General features: G+C 45.1%; 1 protein-coding gene and 2 pseudogenes across 1 annotated transcript in view; 1 reads left to right on the top strand and 2 right to left on the bottom strand.

Annotated features, from left to right (window-relative positions):
• Positions 1-23445, top strand: part of CNTNAP5 (contactin associated protein family member 5) — a 301528-nt gene that overhangs the window by 207385 nt on the left and 70698 nt on the right. The gene's annotated exons all lie outside the window — the stretch shown is intronic.
• Positions 4805-4924, bottom strand: LOC136638269 (5S ribosomal RNA; annotated as a pseudogene).
• LOC136637496 (5S ribosomal RNA) lies at positions 15802-15921 on the bottom strand (annotated as a pseudogene).

Genomic DNA, 23445 nt, shown 5'->3' with positions numbered 1-23445 from the left:
TTGTTCAGAGTTTGTTAAAATACAGCATGATCCTGAAGAATGTTTTTTTTTTTTTTTAAATCTTCATAGCAAACATCCATTTATGGTTCTCATGAATGTTCACTTTGTGCTCCACAGTTCTACCATTTTGTGCCTGACAATTTTTTTTATTTTTTTTTTCCAAACCATCATGGTCATATTTGCTGCCAGAGAAATGAAGTTCATGTTAAAACCATTCAGTACACAAGTTGACTGTTCACTCTGGGATGGTTGTCAACAAACATGGCGGTGGAGAAACAGTCATGAGAATGAGCCCAGAGGCAGTTCATCTGATGGGAGCTTGGGTCAGAACATCATCAACCAGAGAATGTGGCATTTCATGTGTACCCAAGCAAAGCATTAGCCACTCCTGCTGTTTTTAAACTTGTGTTCTTTGTGGGTGCCAAAGAGATGAGGTTGCCTTTGTGGGGCAACCAAGTGCTGGAAACAAACATGTGAAAAATGCTTTGAATGAATTGTGAACAGTCTTGAATTGGTCTTAATTGTTATTGCACATTTGCAATATGGGGGACGGTAAGCACATTGGCAATGTAGCTATGGGGGGCAGTAAGTACTGCAGGCACCGCAATGCACCATGTAAGCATCCCGTCCTGCTCACCATCAGAGCCATTTTGGGCAGTGAAATGCAGTGTGCAGGAGACACTGAGAGAGCACTTAACGTGGCACATTGCGGTGATGACCTTACAGAATGGACCTTGCTACCTCCCTGCAGCGACATCACTGCACACCGGAAGCATAATAATACCATGTTATAGAACACGGAAGAAACTAGGGACAAGCATCAAATCCTCTCTAATACTGAGCAACCATTAAGGTTAGCACCAAAAGTTGCAAAGATCAACTTTGGAGCAAATGTCGGGATTCCTCCCATCCAAGGATTTTCACAGGAAACCAAATGAGTTTCTATATTGAAATTTCTTGGTGGGAAGGGTTACTGCGCATTCCTACCTATCAGCATACCTACACTTGGGGCATTATTATGGCCTGATTTAAAGGAGATGGTGAAGCATGCAGAAACATTGCGGGTCGCAGACGTGAGTGCTGGAAAATTCATTATTCACTCGGTAAGAAAAACATTTCAAAGCTGATTAAGATGCCCAATAAAGAAGACAAGATATTGTCACACTGACCTTTAAATTGGTCAGGATGTATTGCTGGGAGTCTGTGGGTACAGTGTTCTATGAATTTTCTCATTTCTATTCTCTTAGCTCCCCCCCCCCACCTTCTACTCTAACACGCTGGCTCACAGCCAGTTCATTTCATGGTGCTGCCTATACATATGTTCTGCTACAGCTGCATTTTTTCCAAACTGCACAATCTTGCAGCCCTTGAGCACACCCTGGGATGACAAATGACATCCCCGCTGCTTTGACCAACAGAGACATAATTGCAGGTTGTGAATGGGACAGCTGAGCCAAGGCGATGCAGCGGTTTGTATATGCCCTTAAGTTGTAATTGACTGCATTTGTTTATGGCAGCATGATTCCCCCGTCCACCACTTACAGCATTAACTACTGACATTAATTGTAACTTTTCGAGTGCTGGAATTACTCAGAGGGTGGCAGCTGTGTTGAATCAGCAATTATTTATTTACAGTTGATCTTTAATGTATTTTAACACATTAGACTATAAAGAAGTTTAATGAGGGGTATTAACACTCTTGGTGACTCACCAAGTGTGGGATGTGTTTTCTTTGTTAGGACACAAACAAGGGTAAATAGGTTCCTTCACCACTGATGGTTCTGGCCTTTCATGTGGGATAGCGTATTGTTTGGGGCATGGCTGGTGCGCAGAAAATAGAGGATACGCTGATGTCTTTGTGTGCTTTGCTTCTAAATTTGATAAATCTCCCATCCTCCTACCCAGTGTGCCCCATTCCTCCCGTCTTCATAGAGTCTTTACTTCCTTCCCTGCCATCCTCTAACCTGGTGGCCGTTGCTGTTGTACCTTCTCCAAAGCGGGAGAACCTGACATCTAAGTTGCTGCCATGCTGTGGATATCAGTAGCCCTTGGATAAGCAACATTTCCATTTCCTCTTGTGCCTGGCATGCTGGCCAAGCACTGGGCTGATGGAGGGGGGGAATAAAGGCTTACATTCTGTGGCTGTTAGGCTTGTAGTGGGTGGGTAGAAGGGGCAGATATTTTCCTTCTGAGGGGGTTACTACTGTTTTTATTTCCTTTATTGACAAAAGCCCAAGCTACTTCTTGTATTGAGGTGCATGAGTAGGGTGTACTTGTTTACACCCTACTAGTACTAGTACTAGCACTAGTACTCTGGCTAGTGCTGAGCACAGTATCAATAGCCACATCAATGTTTGTTAGTTTCAAGCGCAATACAAGAAGTAGCGTGAGATTTTATAAATAAAAACAGAAATAAAAACAGTAGTAAATAAATACACAAATATTTTGTTTTATTTTTTGCTTGATAGCAATGGTAGTGAGGGCAGGGAGAATTCGAAGAAGCTTCTGAGCTGGAATACTGTCTCTTGTCATTTACAGTTTGAGTTTCTAGGCAGGAACTTCCTGCTTGATGACATCACTTCCTGTTTGATGATGTCATTTCTGGCAATGACATCACTTCCAGGTTGCTGACATCACTTCCAGTGTGCCCCAGACAGATTGTCATTCTCAGAAGTGGGTCCCGGGCTAAAAAGGGTGAGAACCACTGCAATAGAGGAACAGAGTTTCTGCTGTCATAAATGGTCATACTGCTATGCACTGTGCACTTTGCCCACTGCCATTTTGAAACTGCCACTGCAAATGGTGGCGGAGACAACATCCCACTGCCACAGCTGGCTACCCATCGAGGTGCAAGTAATCCCTTGGCAGGGGAGGGGTTCATTTGGGATCAGGCTGGCAGAACTCTGGTTTGTATGAATCACTAATAGAACAGTTGGAGGCTTCTGAAAGAGCAGTGGGTGATCTTCCCACATCAGGTTTTTCAGGAAGGGCTCAGAGAAAAAACCAAGTGTTTTTCCAAAGATGTTCTTAGAGAGATCTAAAAATAAAATAAAATAAAATGCTTTCTGAAGAGTGGAGGGTGGGTGAGTGGGTTGGAGAGCTTAGCATCCCTAGTTCCGACCCTCTTGGGCAGCAATTCTATACACATTTACCTGATAGTAAGTCCCATTCAAGTCAATGACTAACTTCTGGGTCGACAGGTTGTCATATCTGAATGCTGATTCCAGTCCTTCATTTTGTCTGTTTGTTTTGCACTCAGTGTTGCTCTCACAAATCATAGTAGTTTAGGGAAATGGAAACGCCATTCTTGTTTTCAGTTTCAAAGCATTGTTTAATCCCAATCCTATGGTCAAAGGATAGATGCATATCCATTGATTTCAGCATGTGTAATATGAGATATTGTATAAAGGAATCCTTTTCTCAGAGCACACTGTTGTTTTTTGTCTTCCTGCTTTTGAGCCATGCTCTGTACAGAACTTCTAGTGCTTTTAATTGCCTTGAGAATATCATGACTATGGAATAGTTTTCCAAATGGAATGCACTTTAGAAAATGGTTTTAACATCTAGCTGTTTTTCCAGGGAAGATAATATGAATCAAAGTGTATTTCTTTTCATGACTGTGTATGGAGTACCACTGGCTGAATACTACAAAAATAAGTACCCTGGTATGAAAAGATTTCAGCAACAACAAATGAAGGGCTGCATCTGTGTTGGTTTCATTTAGGTATATACTTGCTGGTAATTGAGGCAGATAAAGCAGAATCTTCAGATATAATCGGTAGAAACGTAATCAGACTATAGCAGCACACTGGGGGGGGGGTAGAAAATGCTAATCATCCAAAAGCATATTAGTATTCATTTTTTATTTAATTATGTTAACATATATATGAATGAATGAAACTAGAGCCTGGAAGAATCAAAAGCAATATATTGGCATGTCTGGCGCTTGAGCTAGGTTCTTCTCAAATCAAAATACCATTCCCACTTTCAGTTAACAGCGGGAGGATGGGGTCAAGGCATACAATGGGAATCTGAGGGACCACAAGGTGTTTGGAAAAGGAGAAAACACCTAATCTCCCCCCTCGCAATCTCCCTAAAATGACAAAAAACACATTGAAAATGAGTCAAAGCACAGGACAAATATTTAAAACACCTTTTTTGCCATTTGAGGAACCTTGTTATTGTGGGACAAAGTTAGTGTGGGAGAATGGAGGGATTCAGTTGCAGAGGGGTCAGATAATTGGGTCCATAAAATGAATTTGAAGACTGGAGGCAATTATATGGACTCGGAGAGTGAGGCTGATTCATGAGAAAGTGTTTCTTTAGGACATACAGGGGATTCCATGGATGGAGTGGTTGTAAAATATTTCTTTAAGAGGCTGAATCATTTTGTTTGTAGTAATATTAGCAATATAAGGGCAGTGTAAATCCCAAGGAATATTGAGGAAAGGGATAGGTCATATCTGGTTCTTTATGCTGGGGGCTGGGAAAAAAGATTAATATTTAAAATGAAGTTTACATACACAAAGTAAATAGGTAAACTTTTAAAACATAAATTATCCTGAGCCTGAGGGAAAGACTGCCATCTCTGCCGATGCTACTTTTATTCATCTCAATGTGCAATAAAACCAATAAATAGGAAACTAAAAATTGAAAAATACGCCTCAAAAAGAAGCCAAGGGTGTAAGATCGTCTGCAGGCACAAAGCCATACAGTTCCATAGAACTGTTCTAAGTGCCCAATCCTATTCATCCCACTGGGATAGATTGGTTGGCAACCTTCAGTCTCGAAAGACTGTGGTATAAGCCTACAGCACCCGGTATTCCCAGGTGGTCTCCCATCCAAGTACTAACCAGGCTTGACTCTGCTTAGCTTCTGAGATCAGATGAGATCAGGCATGAGCAGGGTAACAGTTGCTGCTGCGCCACAAAGGTATATGCTATATCCAGTGGGGAGGGGGATAGTGAACCAGGAGGCTTCAGAGGGGAAAGAGGAATGACTTCCCCTTACCTTTCTGAAGCCTCTTGTTCTGCAGTGGGTCTCCTTGGACCTGCACCAGCTCTTTAGTTGGCACAAAGAAGAGAAGAAAGGGGTAGGAAGGCTTGAAAAAGAGGGGTTGGGATCCAGCATGTGTGCAACACCTCTTTATTGACCCCCTCTCAGAGTCTTCCCATTCCCATTCCTCCCCCATCCCCACTCAGTTTCAACCCCTCCCTGCACACCCCACCCCTACCACTGCCTTGGTGGTGGCATGGTGGGATTCATTGATAGGGTTGTGGCAGCTTTTGGAAAATGGCTTCCAGCTGAGCTCCCATGACACAAGATGTGGGTGAAAAGGTGAATGCTGAAGTGTGTTGCCCTGGGGTGGAGCATTCAGAGTCACAAAGAGGTTCCAGTCTGTCTGATCAGATGAACCTCTTTTATTGCAATTTTTCCCATGTGTGTCATGCTCTGTATGCGTTAATAGAAAGCATGACTTCCACAGAGAACCAGCTGGAATTGAAACCCTGAATCATCAATGTCACAATAAGAGACTGATTGGATATTTGTATAAGATGTTGTTAGTAGAATAAGAAAATATAGTTACAGCTTTTCCAAAAAGCAAAAAGAAGGAAGATTTAGGTATAATTATTATCTTGCAACAGACATGGACTTGGATTTGGGAGAATTTTCTTCTAACATTAACAACTATGAATTTCAATAAGAATTTATATCAAACCCAGTTTCAGTGGCACATGATGCCACATAAATTGAATAAAATTTATCATATAGGAAATTAAGTGGAAGCTAAGGTGTTTCAGGTATCTTTTTTTTTTTAAAGTGATGTGATTGATAGCCCAATCCTGAGCTCGGCGCACTGGCTTCCCGCCCGCATGCACTGTCGAAAATGTGCCATAAGGCATGTCTGCAAGGCTTTCCACTGGACCAACACCCGTGCTAGCCTAGCGCTGGCCAGTACTGGGCTAGTGCCAGGCAGGCACCCATCCTCCGCTGCTCAGTGGTTGCATGGACCGCCAAGCCGTGGCACAGTAAGCGGGGGCAGGGAGGGGGCGGGGAGGAGGCATTGCAAGGAGGGAGGAGGCAGATGAAAGGCGGAGAGAGGGCGGGGAGGAGGCGTGATGGGGAGGCGGGAGGCGGGGAGAGGGCTTGCGGGAGGCGTGCTGGTGGGAGGGAGGGAGGCAGGTCCCATGGAGCTCTGCTCCACCAGATCCAAGGCTTTCGTTTGGGACTTGGCGCTCTACACGAACACTTTTAAGGTCGGCGGTAACGTGAGTAGCCCCATTGTGAGGCTGCTTTCCTTACCCGGGAAAAGGGGATGAAAGTCCCCTTCTCCCAAGGTGCTGCCCACGGTAGCCCGGGACGCACAGGATGCAACAGCAGCCGTTTTCTGTGCCTCCAAAGCCGGGTGCCCCGGGCAGCTCAGGATTGGTCTGCCTGGCTGCAATCCTATCCAAATGTACCTGGAAGCAAGCTCCATTGACTAAAATGGGCCTTACTTTTGAGTAGATATGCATTGGATCGGGCTCTAATTGGTATTGGAGAGTAATTTTGTGTTTTATTGAGCAAATAAAAGGAATAAGATTCCAGGAAATCCAACAGTAATTTTGTAAAATCATCTATTAGATATTAAGAAGATGATGATTTAGAAATAGCAGTTCACCTTTTGATAAGTGCAAGAATATTTTTTTCTAGTTACTGAAAGAAAGAAATTTCACCATCGGTTTCAGAATGGTTTTTCAGACTATGAGATGTATCAGAATTAACATACTGTATTCAGGTTGTTAGAAGACATGCTCTATGATGCGAGTAATAACATGTGCACCTTGGGGGGAGCAAACTTATGTGCAGAGATCTTTTGCTACTGGCTTATGACACAGCACAATGGAGCTTGATATTTAACAATGACAAGAGAGAAAGCGATATAGGTGCAACACAGTAAAATTTCTTGTGCAGATAAATGTACAGTTGAAGAGAATGGAAATAAAGAATAAAATACAGTAACTGACTTACAGTCTAAAACCCCCCACTGATACATCCACTCCAAAGGAGCGTGCGCTGCATCCTATGATTGTGGGGGGGGGCAGTCCTGGAGGCCTCCCTGAGGTAACATCAGGGCAACCCTCTACTGCCCCAAGAAGTCTCATCAGATGGGGGAGGGAGGGGTGGATCCTGGTGGCACCAGCATGTGTTAGGATCTTATCCCTGTTCCTTTCCCCTTCCCTCTCCCTTAATCTCCTTGGATCTGTGCCAGCAAAATGGCTGACCACCAGGATCCACCTCTCCCTCCCCCATTCCACCTACCACCCCATTAGAACCCATGAGAAGGTGAAACGTGGGTTCGTGTGGCCTATAGGATTGAGCCTCGTGCACTCTTCAGTAATGTCAGAACTTTCCTCTAGAACACATGGTAAAAGTTCATGATGTTACTCCTTCTATGTGTGTACCAGCACTCTTGGAAACTGGACCAATACTGTTGTGGGAAGGAGCCTTGCCATAGACTCCTTCAAAATGATTGTGGGCTTCTGATGTTACTAAGCAGCATAGGAGTGAACAGTATGGTAAGGGACCTTTATTCTACAGTCTTCTAATTACTGGTGCCCATCTCTCCTCACTTCCATTCTTTCCCTCCTGATGAGGTTAATAAAACGTTTTGCCACTTCTCACGGTGAAATGCTACTTTAGGCACATGTTTTGATGTGTGTACTGAATATCTGAACCAGGCCGTGGGTGCATTTAGCTCTGTGTTATATACTCTGACTAGCAGTGCTTTGCTAAAGGCTTTGGTCGAAGGTCTTTCCCAGCCATGCTACTCAAGATGTTTTTTGACTGGAGATGCCAGCGATTGAGCCTCCAGCTGTATACTGTATATTAGAAGAAAGCTAATTCAATATATGCCCTCTGTATTTCAACAGGGAGCTCACAACGCATTAATTTTCTACATCACTGGAAAAGACCTTTAATTTACTTGTACCTATTGACCGAGAGTTCTTAGATGTCTGCGTGTGTTATGGTGTCCAATTATTGAAGAGCCTGGGAGTTTAGTGCTAGATTCAGTTGCTTTCATATTTCCTTCACTGAGTTTCATCTAAAACGGCAACAGAAGACTCTCTGGACAAATGTGATGTGGACAAATCTTGACAAATACTCTAACTATAATGATACTAAAAGTATAGATTCACTGTTTAATTCTCAAAAGTCTAGCGTTAAAAACTAGCAGCAGAGTTGCAGTCTTGGTTGCTGCTACCTCAATTCCACGTAAGCCAGACCAGATTTATAACACAGTATAAATAGTGAAATCATGAAGTCAGTTCAAAAATACATATAGCTCTAGGTATGAATACTAATTATACCAAGCACACTGCGGCATTTGCAAATCGTCATTGAAATGATCAAGGTCATGGTGTCAGGTGGAAATCTGTTCCTATAATGGTGAACACTAGATTTGGTACCAGTAGATCTGTAGCCAAAACACAGACAACAGGGAGATACTTGATTCTACACCATTCTTTATAGGTATGCAGAGAAACTCTGTATGCAGAGTTTCAAAACTTTCTCAAAAATCCCTGTGGGGTGGGAGGAAGTTACAAAAAAAGAACAAACAAAAAAACCCTTATGGGTTGTTACCAGATGTTACTGAGGACATATGTAATCGCATGCACACTTAGGGGAACAAACACGTATGTGGGGACCATGACCTTTAGCTTGTGACAGTCCTCAGTGGTAAGTGGCATTTACCAAGGACAAGAGAGACAAAGGTATATGTGCATACAGAGTACTATTGATTATGTGCAATAAATGTGCAATAAGAGGGAGGGAGATTAGGAGAAAAATGTGATATAATAACAGGCAGCCCAATCCTAATTTGTGCTCGAACAGTCAAGTGGCCTGTGCTGTATCCAGCACAAGGTATGGGTCAGCTGGAGCACAACCCCGTGTCATGCTTCAGCTACCCTTGACGCCAGTCGAACCTGCACCAGCAAAATTGCTGAACGCAAATCTGAGCAGCCCAGTATAATGCTGAGCTGGCTAGGAGGATCTGGCTGCTGAGGCCAGTTCCAAACCCCTCCAAGACCTGGTCTGCCCACTGCCCAGCTGTCCTCCACCTCCCCCACCCCAAAACACTCCTGTTGCCCTCCCGGCACCCTCTCCAATCCCCCAGGCCAGCCTCCCTAGGCCAGTTTGAACTCATGGGTTCAGCAGTATCTAGCCCTGGGAGGTCAGCGCACATCCTTGCACCAGCCTACCCAGCTCACAAGTAGTTGCAAGCGTACTTAATGGCATGTTCATGACACTTATAGGCCAGCGCAGGGAACTTGCATCTACCCAACGTCCAAGTAATATTGCGCTCTCAGTTGCTAGGTAGACAATGAAAAAGCTTAATTTCCTGAAAGGGGAGGGAAATGTGGACCCCCAAAATTAAGAAGGAGGAAAGATTTAAAGGCACACTGGATATGTATAGAAGGACATGAGCATTTATGGAAATTATTATTCAGAATATTTATACCGCCATTCAGCAAAAAAGGTTAACAACACGTTTTACATAGCAAAATAAATAAATTATTCCCTGTCCCAAGAATAATTTCTGTCCCAAGAAGCTAACAGCCAACAGAAAAGATTCTATGTTGGGGTGAAAGGGGACAGTTGTTCTCCCCCTGCAGAGGGGCAGGGGAAGGCAAGGGGAAATAGAGGATTCATGTTGCACACGGGAGGGAAACTAAACTAAAAGAGAAATGGGAAACTGAGTTGTGATGTGGCTTTGGCAGGACTCTGTGCAATTTAGATGTAGGTCACAGAGTAACATAGACCTAATTAATTTTGTCAAATATCATCCATGGCCAAGTGCTTACTCTTAGAGATATAGCCATGGCCATCCATCCATGAAGTAGACGATGCAGCTCAAATCACGCCACGAGTTGCAGGGAACAGCAAACAGACTCAGGGTGCCCTTCACTCTGCTGCTACCTCCCTTCAGCCCTCCATGGCCAGAGTCACTCGAAGCCACTTCCTTATTCCCTTAACTCTCTTCTTTCTTGCATGGTCCCTGTTGCCAAATCAAGCGATCGGCTTCCCTATCCATTCACCTCACTCCCTTTTGGCAAAACAGGAAGTTCAGGATACTCTGAACATTTCCATGAGGAAGGAGCAAGGTGGATGAATAGGGAAGTAGAGAGCTTCCCTCCTCACAATTCGTTGCCATCCAGCAGAGCTATTCCATGTGCTTCAGGCTTACTTCATCAGGGGTTTGGAGAACACCTAGTTGTCTGCTGTGATGAGTTTGCTAGAGCGGATAAAATCACTTGCATCTGTCTTGACTTGGTTTCCCCATTGAGAATATCTGGTGGTACTCAGCACCTGTTGGTCCTATCACTATGGACCCTTTTCAGTTTCTACAGCCTGATGCCTGAGGCAACATGCCAAATGCTGCCCCCCTTACCCAATGATGTGCCAGCCTCTGCTCCTCCCACTCTCCAATGTTCTAACTCAATGCTTCCTTTCCATCCACATTTCCTCTTTCTCTCTGTCTTCCTCTTCCTTTTCCAATCCAGGTAGTGGAAGGAAAGGAGAGACCACAGAGGCAAATAGGTAAACAGAGATGGGTGACTCTGCCAGTCTGCTGCTTGTGGCTTCAATTGGCCTCATAGATGGGTCAGCAATGGTTGACTGTTACATATCTGTTGCAGGCCTTTATTGGGGGCAGAGAGGTTGGCTGTTATATATCTTGTGTAGAATGCAATTTGTGGAAATGAAATCTCCATGGCTGCCGTGCTTCTGTTTTGTATCAGATTTTTTTTTATTACCTCTCTCCTTTCTCAGCTCGGTTCCCTTTTCATTGCACTTGTAATAAAAAAGCCTAATGTGTCTATTATGAGTGAATTCTCTGTCTTATAGAACAAGAAGGAAAAATATATCAGTCCTAATGTGTGTATTTGTGCATTTGGTTTCCGTCTGCTATTTTGGACTAAATAAATGTGTTGCAGGAAATAATATGAACACTGAATCAAGGAGCTGCAAATGCCTTGCCAGGAGTGCCTTGCTTTTATTCCTGGAACAAAAAAGTGAAATTTCTGTTCTTCAAAGCCACTGTTGGCTTTCAGGACCTAATATGCTCCTCTTCAGAGCCTTTCGTGGAAAGGGGGATATTTTGCTATTTTGGTATTTCTTTCCAAAGCTGTAAAATGGAGAATTAAGGAATAAGGAGAATTGGACATATATTATTATTATTTTAGGACATGGGACCACATCTGGATCTCACGATATGATGCATCTTTACCCAGTCAGAAATAAGTTCCACTAAGTTTAATGGGATCTGCTCTCTAATAAGTGGGTTTAGGATTTCAACCTCCATTTCTTATCCAGTATCCAGCAGGGTCCATGGGAAGCTGTACTTGGGAAAATGGCTGCCTGCTAATTGAGAGGGATGGGAATTTCCTGCCCTTCGCTTATGGAGGTAGGAGGGGAAGCAGCTGCCAGCACAAACCGGCATTGCCAATGAGTGTACCCCTTGCTGACATCATCAGCCTGCACCTGGGTTGCATTGCCTACCCAGTGCAACTGTGCACTGGCATAGTGCCAGCTTCTGTCTCACCTTCTGCTGCTGCTTCTCTCCTAAAGATAAAAGCATAGGAAATTTCTCCCTCCTCCTTGATTGCCTCACAGCAGCAGCCAGAGGTATCACCAAGTATACCACCTCACCATCTGCTTCTGTAAGTAATCCAATCATAAGCATATCTCATGGAAGTGAATGACAGCCCAATCCTAAGCTGCCTGGTGCGCAGGGCTGCTGTGGCTCTGAAAATGGCTGCCGTGGTATCCTTTGTGCACAGGGCAGCTGCCAGCAGCTCCTTGGGAAAAGGGAACATTTGGCCCTTTCCCCGGGGAAGAAAAGTAGCCCTGCAATGGGGCTACTTGATTCTGCGGCAGCCCTTGGGCTGCCACAGAATCAAGAGCCTCTATGTCAGGGAGGCCTGAGATGGAGCTCAGGATCCAGTGGAGCTGAGCTCCACCATCCCGTTCTCCTCCCACCCCACTCCCTTCCCCAGCATGCCTCTACCCCACGCTCTCCCCATCTCCCTCTCTCCCGGAACGCCTCTTTCCTGCCTGCCTCCATGCCCCCGCCTATCTCTTTGCCACCCAGCAGTTCGTGTGCTAGATGGTAGGAAGAGCATGCTGATAAGCCCCATCTCCCAATGCACAGATATGCCTGGCCCCATCCTCCTTGTGATCCGTGTTTGACTGCAGTGACGCACTCTGAATTCAGGGGGAGTTTTCCCAGAAAGGGACACCATGGAATGTTCCAGGGTGGCCCTTGTGGAATGAAACCTTTCCTCCTTTCAGAATTTGTTGCTGCAGACAAACACTCATCACAGGCAGGGTGGTGGCAGGGCTTTATCAGTGCACTGGTGTAGGGATGCAGCTTACTGGCTCACTGTCTCTGCCTTCCCCTGTAATTAGAACATAAGGACAGCCCCACTGGATAGGCCCATCTAGTCCAGCTTCCTGTATCTCACAGAGGCCCACCAAATGCCCCAGGGAGTACACCAGATAACAAGAGACCTGCATCCTCATGCCCTCCCTTGCATTGGCATTCTGACATAGCCCAATTCTAAAATCAGGAGGTTGCACATACACATCATGGCTTGTAACCTGTAATGGATTTTTCCTCCAGAAATTTGTCCAATCCCCTTTTAACGGCATCTAGGCCAGATGCCGTCACCACATCCTGTGGCAAGGAGTTCCACAGACCAACTACACGCTGAGTAAATAAATATTTTCTTTTGTCTGTCCTAACTCTCCCAACACTCAGTTTTAGTGGATGTTCCCTGGTTCTGGTGTTGTGTGAAAGGGTAAAGAGCACTCCCATCCCCTGCATAATTTTATATGTCTCAATCATGTCCCCCCACAGGTGTCTCTTTTCTAGGCTGAAGAGGCCCAAACGCCGTAGCCTTTCCTCATAAGGAAGGTGCCCTAGTCTTTGATGAGGTATTCCACCATCTTACCAGGAATAGATGTTAGGCTGACCGGCCTATAGTTTCCCAGGTCCCCCCTCCTTCCCTCTTTAAAGATCAGTATGACATTTGCTATCCTCCAATCCTCTGGCACCATGGCCGTTTTAAGAGACAAGTTGCATATTCTAGTCAAGAGATCAGCAACTTCATTCTTCAGTTCCTTCATAACTCTTGGGTGGATGCCATCAGGGCCCGGTGACTTACTGATCTTTAATTTGTCAATTAGGTCTGAAACCTCTTTTAACCTCTATCTGACTTAATTATTTGGTAAGAAGGGGCTGTTCGGGCAGCGGTATCTGCCCGAGGTCTTCTGCCGTGAAGACAGATGCAATGAACTAATTTAATTTCTCTGCCATCTCTAAGTCTCCTTTTATCTCCCCTTTCCCTCCCTCACCATCCAGAGGGCCAACCACTTCTCTGGCAGGTTTCCTGCTTCTAACAAATTTGAAGAAGCTTTTATTATTCCCCTTACTGTTGCTGGCCATGTGTTCCTCATAGTCTCTCTTGGCCTCCTGTATCACCTTTTTACATTTCTTTTGCCACAGTTTATGTTACTTTTTATTCTCCTCATTAGGGCAAGACTTGCTTTTTTGGAAGGAAGCTTCCTTGCCCTTTACGGCCTCTCTAACTTGGCTCATTAGCCATGCGGGCACCCTCCTGGACTTAGGCAAGCCTTTGCGGAATACACTTCTTCTGGGCCTTTATTACTGTTTTTCTTTAACAGTAACAGTTGTTTTACTGTTGTTTTCCTCTTATCTTTAATTTTAGCAACAATTGCCCAGGTGCACATCTAACCTACCTAACACAGGCCAGCTACGAATGGTTGCACACCTTAACAATGATACCTCAAGCTTTTATACCCATTAAAATAGGCATGTAATATGCCTAATAGGCATGCCTAATAGGCATGTATTATGCATGCCTATTACAATATTCATAAAATAAGCCTACCTACTACCATATTTGGTCATATTCTTGTTACCTAAAATTATTTTGAACTGGGTTTTCAATAGTACATTTCTGAATAAACTAAATAAAAATTAGCCCAAGATCTTTTTAGGGATGCTTATGAAGACTGCTGCCAATGTTCTCTATTAATGTGCCTCTTTGCATAACTGAGGCAGATGCATTGAATAGATTAACCTTCAACAATATCTGAGTTGCCTGGCTTCCTCTATTTCTCTTGTGATCCTTTAAGAAAATATTAACTTCTGTGTTAACTTGAGTGACATCCCCCACTAGCCCACTCATTTTATTGTCTTAGACCAGGAGTGTCAAATTCATTTCATACAGAGGGCCAAATAGCATTCATGATGCCTGCTGAGGGCCGGAAGTGATGTCGTCAGGCAGGAAGTGATATCATTAAACAGATCATAACCAAAAATAAGAACCTTTTCTCACTTAGGAAATCATTAGCTTCAAATGACAAGAGGAATTATGCAAATCTTGATTATAATTCAAGAGATAGGAGAGCATAATTTTCATGTGGGCTGCCATTTCAGCAGTAATATCTCAGCACTGATCAGCAACTGAGAGCCTGAGGGCTGGATAAAAAGCGTCCGCAGGCTGCATCCGGCCCCCGGGCCTTATGTTTTACACCCCTGTCTTAGACCCTCCTGCTGTGGTTTCCTTTCTCTCTTCTTATTCTTTTTGACCAACTGAGGAATGGTTCTTCTCTGTGTGACAGAAAAACCTGATAAGGGCATGATGGAGGAGGATGTGGGAAGACCCCACTTTTTCCCTGCTCCCATCTGTGAGAAAGCTAGTAGGCAACTAGATGAGCACAAGCAGTGGTGGCCAGTAAGATGCACTCATCTGTAGTGGTGGCCAGTAAGATGGTTTGCTAGGTGATATTCTGGCAGTGATGGTAGGAGTGGAATTACTGCTCTTACATACAGGCACTGGGGTGATGGTGGCAGAAGCAGAGAGTACTGCTGCCCATCCCGTATGCACACATGGTTTTCAGCTTGAATTGCCCAAGCTCAGGCTGCTGACATCTGCAGAGACATCTACACTTGCCCTCTGCCCATTGATTCCAGGAGCTTAGGAATCTTCCTCCAGTCTCAATTGTTATCCCTTGGCAGTCTCTGCTCATATGTCTCTTGCAGTGCACTACAAGTTATGTCTAGTCAGAAGTAAGGGCTCAATCCTAAACAGGCCCAGCGCTGACGCTGGGTGCCATAAATGTGCCATAAAGCACATTTACGGCACCCTCAGAGTAGGGAGCCCCAGCACTTGGCCCACACCAGTCAGGTGCCGGGCCCAGTGCTGGGAGGAGGATGTGGCACTGTCAGGGGTGAGTGCAACCACTGGGAAGTGGTGTGGCCTCAGGCTGGCAAGGGGAGGAACCAGAGAGGAAGGGGGTGGGACCGATAGAGCTCTGCTCCACTGTATCCTGAACTCTGTGTTGGGCTGGAAGGCCCAACACAGAGTCTCTCAGGTCTGCACTAGCAAAATAGCTGGCATAGATTTGAGAAGCCCCATTGTAGGGCTTGGGGCTTTCCCTGGGGGAAGGGGACGAAAGATCTCTGGCTGCTTCCCAGCACCCACTGGATATAGCGGTAGCTGCTTTGGCGCTGCTGCTCCAGCGGGCACCATGAAGCTCAGGATTGGACTGTAAGTTCTGTACAATGCAATTGGACTTACTCTCATTTATGTGTATTGAAACCATGGAGGACTGGAGAGGGAGGCTTGGTTCCCAGGCCTGTAATGAGTAAAAGACGTATAACATGTTTTGGAAACAAAAATCTGTTGAAATGGTTGGCAACCTTCAGTCTCGAAAGACTATGGTATAAGCCTACAGCACCCAGTATTCCCAGGCAGTCTCCCATCCAAGTACTAACCAGGCCTGACTCTGCTTAGCTTCCGAGATCAGACGAGATCAGGCATGTGCAGGGTAACAGTTGCTGTTGAAATATTATATTATTAATTATTAACAGTATTTATATACCGCTTTTCAACTAAAAGTTCACAAAGCAGTTTACAGAGAAAAATCAAATAACTAAATGGCTCCCTGTCCCAAAAGGGCTCACAATCTAAAAAGATGCCAAGGAAAAGATGCCAGCAGACAGCCACTAGAACAGACAGTGCTGGGGTGAGGTGGGCCAGTTACTCTCCCCCTGCTAAAAAAAGGAGCACCCACTTGAAAAAGTGTCTCTTACCCAATTAGCAGGGGTTAATAATTATATTTTCTTCTCTTGACCATGGACAATGTCCCTTATTACTCAGACATTACTTCCTATGAATTCAGACATGACAATACAAAATTATAATAACACCATTATCAGATTTCCTTGAAACCTGTCTCTTTGGGGGAAAACCTCATGACCATTAAAGGTTTAAACTTCTGTTGCTTCTATTTTGGCTGGAGCTAGACTTCACGCTTAGGCTTTTCTGCCTTTTTTCCTTTCAGTTTCTAAGTTAGCTGTATTGTACTCTATAAAAAAGAAGCATGCCTGCTTGATTGCAATAAACAGTGAGTAGGGGTCCTGTGCAAACATTTCACAACATTTAACAGCTCTGAGATTTTCTCATTTAACTGCAGGCCAAAATTGGAGCAATTAACATCAATAAAATATAAGATGTGGGTAGTCGTCTTAAGCCATTTCTGCCCAACGTTGCATATCTGCAACAGGGACTAAATGTGTACACCTGTGGGCCGGGCAAAAATTGGTTAAGCAGGATACATTGGGTCAAACTTAATATGTCATGTATATAAAGGACGTGTGTTATATTTGTCAGCTTTTGCTTTTTCCATCTATATGTACCATTATTATTTTGTCCAGTTTAAGCAGTTTAAGATGTCCGTAGTAAACATGTATGGTAGACCAGAGCACACTGCAGAATAATAAAAACATTACAATATAATTATATTGCTTCTGAACAGCATGTTAAGCAAATACATGTCAGTAATAGTATAATTAAGTCCTTCTAAAGCATGTGTTAAGTTCTTTGTTGAACCTATACGAGGGTCTCTATGACCCTCATTCCTCCTCTTATTGCAGTTCAAGTGAGATACTATTTCATTTCTTAGTGGCAGAATCAGATGCTACAAGAGATACTAAAAAAGATACATTAGCCCATAGAAGTCTATTCCCTATCCCTTGTCAGACTGTTCCCTCCAGTGTATTAGCAAGTTCTCTATTTAGCCTGGTTTTAAATGACTTGAGCGTTGGCAAGTGTACTACTTTGGGAGACTTTCATAAATCTTTTGGTTGGTTTAGTGCAATAAAATAGATATAGTCAAACACAGAGCGATGTTATAAAACTGCTCATTCTTAATACCTTGCTGATGGCTGTTTATCATATGATTATGCTCTCGCTTAATGATCCAATCCAAAAGGCAATAATATGCAGCTTGACTTTGATTAATGTTCACTATTATTTCCTAATAGCCGTACAGAGTTGTATTTTAAAGCTAAATATTTTCCTTCCCTGAATTAGCACATTTTTAATTAGATGGAGAACTTCTGTCATGTCTATTTAAGTTGTCAGTGAAATTAGATTGCTCATCCTAAACACACTTGGGTGCCTGCAAGTTCTACCAAAAATATCAACAAGCACAGAGGCAAGGGCGAATCTAGTTGTAGGAAGGGAAGATTTGGCAGTCGTGTTTTTTTTTCCCTTTGGTAGCAATCCTAAGGAGCCAAAAGCGCTCAGCCAGAGGCAAGGGGAAACTTTTCCCCTTGCCTCTGGGTAAGGTGCCTTCTCCCCTATGGGCCTCCTTGGACTTGCACCACCTCTTGGGGTGGCACAAGTCCGAGGAGAGTGGAGCAACTTGAAGCTGCTCTGATCTCCCCGGGAATGGGGGTTGGGATCCGGCATAATTGCCTGATCCCAGCCCTGCCTCCCACCTCCCACTTCCCGCCCGTCTGGCCCGGGGGCCACCCACCACCAGCCCTCCCCCTACCCAGGAACACCTCCCTCCTGCCTCCTTCCCGCCCCTCCCTGCCTACCTCAGAGCCTTGCATTGGCCCAGCCACCTTGTTCCAGCCTCTGCAGGCTGGCCTGCCTCTATGCGCCAGCCTAGCTGACTCCCAAAGAGATGGCATGTTTGCAATGCTCCTGGCACTTGTGCCGGCCCAAGCCCGGGTCAGGATTGCACCCTTAGACTATCTCAAAAAAAGAAAAGAAAAAGCAGTGCTTTGAATGAAATTCAGAACATGTCTTCTTAGCAAGGTAATGACATAAAAAAATCAACAATACAGAGAATCAAGAAGCAGAGTGTAGGTATAAAGGGACGGTTGGACAAATGGAACAATACAAAAAAGCAAACAATGAGGCCTTTAAAAGCAGAAATTTTCAACTGCTGTGCCTTGGCACATTGGCATGCCCTGAATGGTCTGCAGGTGTGTTGTGGGAGTTTGGGGGAGGATCAAATATTAATAGGGCCATTGGGGGATATTTTGGTTTTCTGAATCCCATTCCAAGCCAATAAGACTAAAAGAAATTTCAAGATCCTTTCCCGGTATGTGGCAGGCTCATCCATATCTAGTCACTGCTGGAAATTAATCCACACATCATCCAGAGTACACTTTGCCTCAATGCACTCCAACAGATGCACCATACCACTGAGCCTTGTGGGACTGAGAAAAAGTTTAGCAAAGCATATCAAAATGCTCTGTTTCTTTGTTCTTATAATTAGTCCAAGGAGAAAAGTCAAGAATTTTATTCCAGACTGCTGTTCTCTTTCTGCAAATAGCACATTAGAAGTGTGTTCAGCCTAGTGAAAGTTGAGCCTTGGGGTGTGCTAAATCTCTTGGTTGGCTCTTGGGGATACCGTGTGTGTAGAATCTCCGGAACCTGGAGGTGGCATATGCCTGTCCTTCCAAATTTTCAGAAGCTTTGAGATAAGACACTATCCGCACCTCCTGGTCCATTGCCCTAGCAGGATTCTACTAAGTAGAACAGGTGAAAGAACTAGTAAGATACAGGTGTGAGGTGCAGTGGCTACCTTCCTTCCTGATCCCATGGAGTAATAACAGGCATTAAGTAACAACAGATGTAAAATAGCCTTTCTTCTATCAATTTCCGGTAGCTTACCTAGCAAAATGGTTGGCACATTTCAAAGGTAAGGTAAGGTAAGCAAAGGATGGGAACTTCTGGGAGTTTGCTTACCATCCACTTGTCTAGTGAATCTCTTTTTCTTTCCCCTCTGTAGTCTAAAGCAGCCATCATTTTTTTTTTTTTTCTGAAAAAGTACATGTTGTTGTTGGCAACCTTCAGTCTCGAAAGACTATGGTATCGCGCTCTGAATTGTGGTTCTGAAATAGCGTCTAGTGTGGCTGAAAAGGCCGATACAGGAGTGACAATCCCTTCCACATTGGGAGCAAGTGTAGTCTGTCCCTGGTCTGTCTCCCTGGCTATGGGCCTTCCTTCTTTGCCTCTTTGCCTCAGACTGTTGGCCAAGTGTCTCTTCAAACTGGGAAAGGCCATGCTGCACAGCCTGTCTGCAAGCGAGCTGCTCAGAGGCCAGGGTTTCCCACCTGTTGAGGTCCACTCCTAAGGCCTTCAGATCCCTCTTGCAGATGTCCTTGTATTGCAGCTGTGGTCTACCTGTAGGGCGCTTTCCCTGCACGAGTTCTCCATAGAGGAGATCCTTTGGGATCCGGCCATCATCCATTCTCACAACATGACCGAGCCAATGCAGGCGTCTCTGTTTCAGCAGTGCATATATGCTAGGGATTCCAGCATGCTCCAGGACTGTGTTGTTTGGAACTTTGTCCTGCCAGGTGATGCCGAGAATGTGTCGGAGGCAGCGTGTGTGGAAAGCGTTCAGTTTCCTCTCCTGTTGTAAGCGAAGAGTCCATGACTTGCTGCAGTACAGAAGTGTACTCAGGACGCAAGCTCTGTAGACCTGGATCTTGGTATGTTCCGTCAGCTTCTTGTTGGACCAGACTCTCTTTGTGAATCTGGAAAACGTGGTAGCTGCTTTACTGATGCGCTTGTTTAGCTCGGTATCGAGAGAAAGATTGTCGGAGATCGTTGAGCCAAGGTACACAAAGTCATGGACAACCTCCAGTTCATGCGCAGAGATTGTAATGCAGGGAGGTGAGTCCACATCCTGAACCATGACCTGTGTTTTCTTCAGGCTGATTGTCAGTCCAAAATCTTGACAGGCCTTGCTAAAACGATCCATGAGTTGCTGGAGATCTTTGGCAGAGTGAGTAGTGACAGCTGCATCGTCGGCAAAGAGGAAGTCACACAGACATTTCAGCTGGACTTTGGACTTCACCTATCTCTGGACCAGATCAGATGGAAAAGCTCTTCAACCCCTCCAGACTGAGAGCAAAGTCCAAAGTCCAGCTGAAAAAGTGCATGTTGATAATAATATGCATTAAATTCCAAATGAGTATACATGAGTCCGAAAAATGCAAAATCCAAAGATATGTGCTAGGGGAATTCATACAGTCGTACTTTCTGTTTTTATAATGAGCACCATTGGGCATTGGACAAAACCCCTGTCTTCTAATTTATGACGACCTATAAATGGTGCTCCTCATCTTACTTCCATTTTTTTTTTTACAAGAGTTTGCATACAAAAGTCTAAGGTCATTGAAACAACATGGCAAGGCAAACCTAACTTTGCGCAGGTCACCTCAAGTGCCTCTTAATTAGTTCTTGCCACTTAGTAATTAACCTCCTTTCACATTGCAACTTTTTGTTAAATTTGCTTCCTTGCCTCTCTGTAGTGTAATTAGCTGTTAGTCATATTTTAATAGACAAGGAGTCTAGCCTGCACTAAATCCAAATTGTTATTTTAGTATGTCAAGATTTCTGACTTTTTAAGATTCAAAGGCTTCGTGCTACACTGTGCATCTACCTGCTTTTAGAACTGATGAAGAATTAAGGAGTTGACATCAAACTTTGTGCCTGTTGGAAAAAGGTTGTCTTCAGAAATTGTTCATCTGCTGATTTTAGGATCCCATCCTTCTTTCCCTCCTGGTTTTTCTCTCACCTAATGCTTAAGAGACCAGTCCTGAACTTGGTGCGCCATCTTACCACTGACACACACTGTTGCAAACGTACCATAAGGCACATTTGCGAGCCCTAACACGAGGCAAGCGCTGGTGCTAGCCCAGCGCTGGTCGATACTGGGCTGGTGCTGGTGGGGACCACCAGCTAGTGTTGCACGGACCACCAAGCAGCAGAGAGGCAATTAGGGGCATGGGGAAGGGAGGGAGGAGGCGTTCCAGGGCGGGGGGAGGCGGGGAGAGGGTGGGGAGAGGGTGGGGAGGAGGCATGACAGGGAGGCGCGGGGAGATGTGCCGGGGGAAGGGAGCGGGGAGGGAGGGAGGTAGAACCAGTGGAACTTCGCTCCACTTGATCCAAAATCTCCATATTGGGCTCACTGCCTGACACAGAGGCTTTTACCTCACCACCAACCTTTTGGCCAATAGTGAATCGAGTAGCCCCGTTGTGGGGCTACTTTCTTTACCCAGGGGAAGGGGACAAAAGTCCCCTTCTCCCAAGGTGCCACCAGTGGCTGCCTGAGGCATACAGGACGTGGCGGCAGCAATTTTCAGCGCCACTGCAGCCCGGTGCCCCAGGCAGCTCAGGATTGGGCTGTTAGGCAGTTGTGCTTGGTTAGTTTTACATGATGACTGTCTGATATTGAGACGCAAATATGCTATTATAAAAAACTGATATTCCTCAAGTGCTTATTATTTGCTAGTAGCCAAAAAACCCCACAGCACTCCATCTGTCACTTTGGCCCTGATAGTGGGAGGAATGTTTAACTTACCCTTGCTTTCAACTGCAGTATCAGTTGTCTTTCCCAAGAGTTACAACTGTAACTAGTGGCAGACACACTCTTCCCCACTCCCGGGGCAAAGGTCTGCAAAGCTGCCCTCCTTCAAGATGCCACCCCCCTCCTACCTTTGGAGTATGACGGAGCTTCATGGGACTGTAGGACTGACCAGGGAAGCCTTCTGAGGCTTCCCCATAGTCTTAAACTGCACTTTCAGAAAACCAGAAGAGCCTCAGTGAGGCTTCCCGCAGTGTCCTAGAAGCATGTGAGCCCAGCACCAAGGTATTTGCACTGTTTGCCCAGAGCTATGTCCACTGCTGACTGTAGCTGCTATGCAGAAAAGAAGGCAGAATGAAACCTGGATCCATCTCTTCTGTCCAACTGTCATGCAGTTAGGTGTTTCTTAACTCTCTTCCTCCTTTTTTCAGTAAGCCATGCTGAGAACAAAAATGAAGTGCTTGTGGAATGGGGAGTGATTGCTTCTTGCTGGGTGCTACTTCTTTTTGTGAGGCTACGCTAGCAGAGGGAGGAGGATAGGACTGCCTAAAAGACGTGCCCTTCTCTTTGCCTGAAAGACATGCGCCTCTAATCCAGGAGTCCATTATGTTCATTTGCAGCCTCTGCCCTATTCTGCCTCCTCCTGGCCCTGTTCCGCCAACCTACCACTGCCTTGCTGACATACCATGGCTTGTAGTGCCAGCCTAGCTGTGCAATACATTCAGCCGGCAGCACATTGCAAAATGTGTAAAGGACCTCCATAAAATCTGTAAAGCAAAATCTGTAAAGCACATCTGTAAAGGACCTTGTGCTGCTGGAACTCTTGCTCCGGCAGCATAAAGCCCCCATAGGATTGTGAACAAAATGACCTTTCATATATCTAGGTGAAACTGGATAATATGTCATTTGTCTCTATGGGAATGAGCTATGGTTTCTCTTATGCATTTCACTTTAAAATGGAATAGCAATTTTAACTTAAACTGCTTTTTCTCTCAACTAGAAGATAGTCATTTTGCTTTTTCCCCATGCAGACCTACTACTAGCCTGAGGCATGGCTGAGGCCCACCACTAATGAAACTGACAGCCCAATCCTATCCAGGATTGGCCTGTTCTATGTAGGGCTTTGCAACAGTGGAAGAGACTTTCACCATTGCAAAATGGCTGCCAATGGAACACGGAGCATTGGCAGCCATTTTAAGAGCATTCCAGATCAGTTGCAGACCTCCCCAGCCCTGTGCCCAGGGGTAAAGGTCTGTGATGGTTCTCCTCCTTGGGATACCACCACCCCCTGCACACAAATCTGCCCCCCCCCACTTACCTGGAGCACACAGTGCCTCACGCGACTCCAGGACACATCAGGGAAGCCTCCTAAAGGTTTCCCAACACTTCCGGAAAATTGGAAGCATGGTTTCTAACCCCATCGGGAGCTGTGCAAGGCTCCACGCCTGGGGCATTTGCCCCATCAAATGAATGGGAGGTCTGCCACTGCTCCAGATCTATTCCCAGCACTGCATCCACCTGCTGGAGCAGATAAGACAGTGGCAGGGGCAACAAAGGCATAAAATGGGGTAGGGAGTGGGCGTGACAGAGTGGCTGGGGAGGGGGTGGGAGGGGTGGATAAGAACATAAGAAGAGCCACGCTGGATCAGGCCAAAGGCCCATCTAGTCCAGCCTCCTGTATCTCACAGTGGC

Source organism: Tiliqua scincoides, chromosome 1 (assembly GCF_035046505.1).
Source record: "Tiliqua scincoides isolate rTilSci1 chromosome 1, rTilSci1.hap2, whole genome shotgun sequence".
Taxonomy (NCBI): Eukaryota; Metazoa; Chordata; class Lepidosauria; order Squamata; family Scincidae; genus Tiliqua; species Tiliqua scincoides.
The sequence above is the reverse complement of the archived record's forward strand: the minus strand, read 5'-3'. Positions and strand labels throughout refer to the sequence as shown.